We start from the raw sequence: 5,545 nt of genomic DNA on the forward strand, positions 1-5,545 counted from the left end.
ATGCAAAAGAAATGGTTAATTTTAACTGCTCATTTATCCTGTGCTGTGATTACATGGAGACACTACAATGGAACTTTATAATGGGTGGGTGGTTTCCAATGCTATTTAAAAAATAATATTTTTGGAAGTTATTTGAAAAGAAACAGCCATAATTCTTTGTTTTTTATTCTGAAGATGACCTTTAATGAGTGCTTGGGAATTAAAACATGGAGTGGTGCTTACATTCACATTTTAGACAATAAATGTTGTATTACTAAGAAAAAAACATATTTCTGTCTTTTTTTTGGCAGGGCAATTGGGGTTAAGTGACTTGCCCAAGGTCATGCAGCTAGTACGTTGGTCAAATATCTGAGGCCAGATTTGAACTCAGGTCATCCTGACTCCAGGGCCAGTGCTCTACTCACTGTGCCACCTAGCTGCCCCCAAAAACATATTTCTGTTGGTAATGCTAATAGGTACTATTTATAAAATATAATTAATATCTCTTAATTATCTACTATATTTATGACACTGTTCTAGATTCTGAAGTCATAAAATTGAGATTTAATTCACTTCAATCTAGCAGTTATTTATTAAATCTCTGTTATACGCAAGACATAATAAATACAAAATTAAAAAAAATGAGATAGTCTCTGACCTGAAGGACCTTACATTGTAGTCTATGAAAAATAGATAAAGAACTTAAGAAACATATAGTTTATCAGGAAACAAGACACCAATACAGAAAACAATTATTTCACAATATTACATACTAATCTATAAATTAATCCACAATAATTAAATTATTATTAAAATTATGTAAACTTAATCCATAATAAATACATATTAAATGCTAGGAAAACAAAGTAGATAGTGAGAAAAGAAAGATATAAATGAAATAGCTCCTACCTTCAAAAGATTTTTCTCCTACCCACAGAAAAAATGAGTAAAATATAAGGTTATGTAGACAGGCAGATATATAGATAGAGAGATAGATAACATTGAAAAGAAAGTAATATTTTATGAAAGGATCTCTCCATTTTGGAGATGTTTGATAAGGAAAAAAGCCCCATGTGGCACTTTTTGAGGTGAGCTCTGGAGAAATCTTGGGTTCCTAAGATGCAGAGGGGAGGAAGAAGTGATGGGAAACCACCTCAGAAAAGAAAACAAAGATGGATAATTGGATGTTATCTTTTATTAACATCAAAAGGGCCCATTGGGCTATATAGAAAAGTGTGTGAAGGTAAATAAAATTTAAGAAGAATATAATAAAGCTTAAAATGTAGGTTACAACCAGGATGTTAAAGATGAGAATTGTGAGACAGTAATTTTTCTATGATTCTGGAGTTAATAACTATAAAGCCATTTGTAGTTATTGAGTAAGGAAGTGACTTGGCCATGACTACACTTCAGCAATATAATTTTGTAAGTTATAGGAAGGATGGATTGTAGAAGAGAGAGTCTGGTAGTAGGGTTGACAATTAGGAAGACATTATAAAAATCTAGGGTGGAGGTGATGAGGAAATGAACTACAGAGGTCGCCACATTATTAGAATGGAGGAAATGATGGAAGAATAATTGATAAATCTTATAAAGGGATTGGGTTTGTGGACTGAGGGAAACTGAAAAGTTAAACGTTACTCTGAGATTGAAAACCTTCATGACTGAAAGGACAGTGGTGCACTCCACAAACACAAGGACCTTTAGAAAGTTTTGGGTGTGGGAGGAGAGAGCAAGAGAGAGTGAGAGTGAGAGCAAGAGAGAGAGAGAGAGACAGAGAGAGAGAAATAAAGATCTGTTTTGGACATGTTGAATTTATGAAGGCTTTAAGATGTTTGAAATATGTAATACACAACTACTTGTGTGGAACTAAGAGAATAAATTTGGAACATAGATCTATGAATTGTCTGCATAGAGATTACAATGAAATGTTAAGGTCACCAAAAAAGAATGTAGATAAAGAGAATAAGGCAAAATAAAGCAATTAGAGATTATGAAACAAAATGTTGTAATAGATCTGAGAGAGAAGATCTTTTCCAAATAGAGGGTCATAAAAGGCTTCATGAAGAAGGTAGAATTTGAGTTGGGCTTAAAAGAATTCAAAATACAAAACAAAGGAAGGAAAGAATTTCAACTGATTTCTTTATATACTGTAAAATTATACTACATATGTATATTTACACACATACATATAAACATATAGTTTTTCAGTATTTATATTTTTATAGTTGTATAATATTTAACTATATCAATATCTATATAGTTTGAGTATTTTCTAAAATTTATATAAAGTTTTTCCCCCATTTTAACCTTTAATTTTGTTCCAAATTCTCTCTCTCCCTCTCTCCCTCTCTCCCTCTCTCCCTCTCTCCCTCTCTCCCTCTCTCCCTCCTATCTCTATCCAAAGGAGAATCCTATGAATCCTATGAAGACAGAGAGAGAGAGAGAGAGAGAGAGAGAGAGAGAGAGAGAGAGAGAGAGAGAGAGAGTTGTGTAAAATAAATTTCTACACTCCCCAAGGAAGAAAAGGAAAGAGAAAAAATATGCTTCAATATAAATTCTGAGTCCATGGAATGTTTCATCATGAGTTCTTTGGGATTGTGGTGGATGATTGATTTGTTTAGAGTTGCTAAGTCTTTTAAAATCGATTATCTTTATTGCTGATGCTGTGTAGATTGTTCTTCTGGTGCTGCTCACTTCACTTTGCATCATTTCATAGAGGTCTTCCCAGTTTCTTTTTCCTGAAATACAGTTCATTTCATTCAGCATAATAGTATTCCATAATATCCAAATACTACACATTGTTGCGCCAATACCCAGTTGATTGGCATTCCCTCAGTTTCCAATTTTTGCCATCACAAAAAGAGAGGATATAAGTGCATACATACATATATATGTACATATATGTATGTATATTTTATGTATAGGTTCTTTTCCTCACCTTAGTCAATCTGACGGGTGTGAGATGGTACCTCGGACTTGTTTAACTGAAATTTCACTAATTAATAGTGATTTAGAACATTTTTATATAGATATCGATAGATTTGATTTCTCCCTCTGAAAACTGCCTATTCATTTCTTTTGATTATTAATTGGGGGTGCTTGGCTACTTTTTAATGGGGTTGAAAAGTTTCATCAGATTAATGTGTCATATTATCAGTCTTCATGCCATCTATTTAATATTTTTTATAAAACATAAACAAAATCAGTATATAATTACAATAAAACTACAGAAAACATTTTATAAGATGATTACAGAGAAAACCTGGAAATTACAGTATGTGTATGATGCAGTGACAGAAAACCAGTTTTAATATTCCTGTGAATAGTTTAAGTGCTACAATAAATAATCGAACTATTTGGCATTTCAGTAATAAAAGTATGCATGATTAGATTCTAGCATAGGTCAAAGCACTATAAATAATTCAAATAGAGATGTAAAACATTTCTGAAATTAAATGCTCATGTCTTATACAAAAATCAGTGTAAGTTGTTGCCTAGATTTTTTTTCAATTGGTTTGGCATCCCTGTGAACTAAACACTAAATATAGAAATACTTTTTTTAATACAAGGACAGGTCTTTCCTTTCTAGCCCGGGCTCGGTCTAGAGCAGCACCCGCTGCCACTGCCGCCAAGATGTTGATGCCCAAGAAGAACTGAATCACCATCTATGAACTCCTTTTTAAGGAAGGAGTAATGGTAGCCAAGAAGGATGTCCACATGCCAAAGCATCCCAAGCTGGCAGACAAGAATGTGCCCAATCTCCATGTCATGCAGGCCATACAGTCTCTAAAGTCTCGTGGCTACGTTAAGGAGCAGTTCACATGGAGACATTTCTACTGGTACATCACCAATGAGAGCATTCAGTACCTCTGGGGATTCACTTGCCCCCTGAGATTGTGCCTGCCATACTCCAAAGGAGTTGTCCTGAGACAGGAAGGCCAAGGCCCAAAAGTCTGGAGGGTGAGAGACCTGCCCGGCTTACTCAGGGTGAAGCTGACAGAGACACATACAGATGAAGTGCTGCTCCCCCTGGTGCTGAGAAGAAGGCTGAGGCTGGAGCTGGGTCAGCAACAGAATTCCAATTTAGAGGAGGGTTTGGCCGTGGACATGGTCAACCTCCTCAATAAAAACTGTAGAGATGTGTTTCGTATTAAATAAAATTTGGGAAAAAACATTAAAAAAATACAAGGACTGCATTAAGTCCAGTCAAATACCAACAGAAGATGAAACCATAAAATGCAAAACTTAGAAAATTCTATATCCTTTATAGACAAGATTACTTAATAATTAAATATCAATTAACAAGTATCTATTGGATATCAACTATGGACAAGTATCTGTACTAGGTACTTGGGGAAAACATAAAAAAATTAATCACTAAGGAGAGAGGGGAAGACTACACACACACACACACACACACACACACACACACACACACATTAATTATCATACGTATATGGTGTTTGTTTTGTTTCAGAGAAAGTAGTTATAGTTTGAAGGGGAGAAAAAAAGACTTCATGAAGGAGACAGTATTTGAACTGAGCCTTGAAGGAAGGAAGTGAAGAGTCAAAGATGAGGAGAGAACCTGGGATACAACCTGTTCAAAGGCATAGATATAGGAAATGGAATGCAATGAAAAAGAGAAAGAAAACCACTTTGACTGAACAATATATAACATGTATAAAGGGCAGAGTACAATTTTAGAAAGCAATGCCTCCTTAATTTAACATTTAAAATTATAATAAAATAAGAAGTTTATAAATACTTATCGAATTGATTTGACTTTTAGGGTTGTGGTGATTAAATTCTGAGGAAATTATGTTCACCATAGTTTTCAACCTAAGAAAAGGTAAATGAGATGCATGAGTAAACATCACTTCCATGTTGACATGTAATGACAATTTTTGATTTTCTGTTTTCATGTTGTAGTAAGTTAAAAAAAGCACATGATGTAGCAATCATAATACTAGGACAGATTCTTAGAATGCATCCAGGGGTAGAATTTCCTTTTAGATATCACAACATTCTTGGAAGACAGGATAGTTTTCATTCAAATCTAGGCCAACCTCTTTTTGTTGTTTGATGTTACATATGAAATTAAAGCCAATTTGTTTTTTGATTGGAAAAAATGGTCATTGTATTAGCCATTATATGTAGAAACAACAACAATAATAATAATTGTAGCTAGCATTTATATAGTACTTAAGTTGGCAAAGGACTTTATGAATATTATCTCATTTTGTCTTCTTCACGAAACCCTGGGAAATAGGTGCATCATCAGTCATTTATGCTAGGCCATTTCTTCTCAGAGGTCAAACCTAAGACAGACTCAGTCTGAAAGTTATGCCATTAAGAAAACATTAAAAAGACAAAATCCATTCAGAGTTCTTATTGCATTTTAAACTTTATGCAGTTTGTCATCAATAATTTAATTTTCATTCTTTATGAAAGTCCAAGAAACAATAATCAATACTTCCCCCATCCTATACACACACATACACACACACACACACACACACACACACACACACACACACCTTGAAGGATTTCTAAGAATAAGTTT

At 34.0% G+C, this 5,545-nt stretch overlaps 1 pseudogene; it reads left to right on the forward strand.

Annotated features, from left to right (window-relative positions):
- The first annotated feature begins 3,615 nt into the window (after positions 1 to 3,615).
- LOC118845831 lies at positions 3,616 to 4,109 on the forward strand (annotated as a pseudogene).
- Positions 4,110 to 5,545: the final 1,436 nt, after the last annotated feature.

Source organism: Trichosurus vulpecula, chromosome 4 (genome assembly GCF_011100635.1).
Source record: "Trichosurus vulpecula isolate mTriVul1 chromosome 4, mTriVul1.pri, whole genome shotgun sequence".
In the NCBI taxonomy this organism is placed as follows: Eukaryota; Metazoa; Chordata; class Mammalia; order Diprotodontia; family Phalangeridae; genus Trichosurus; species Trichosurus vulpecula.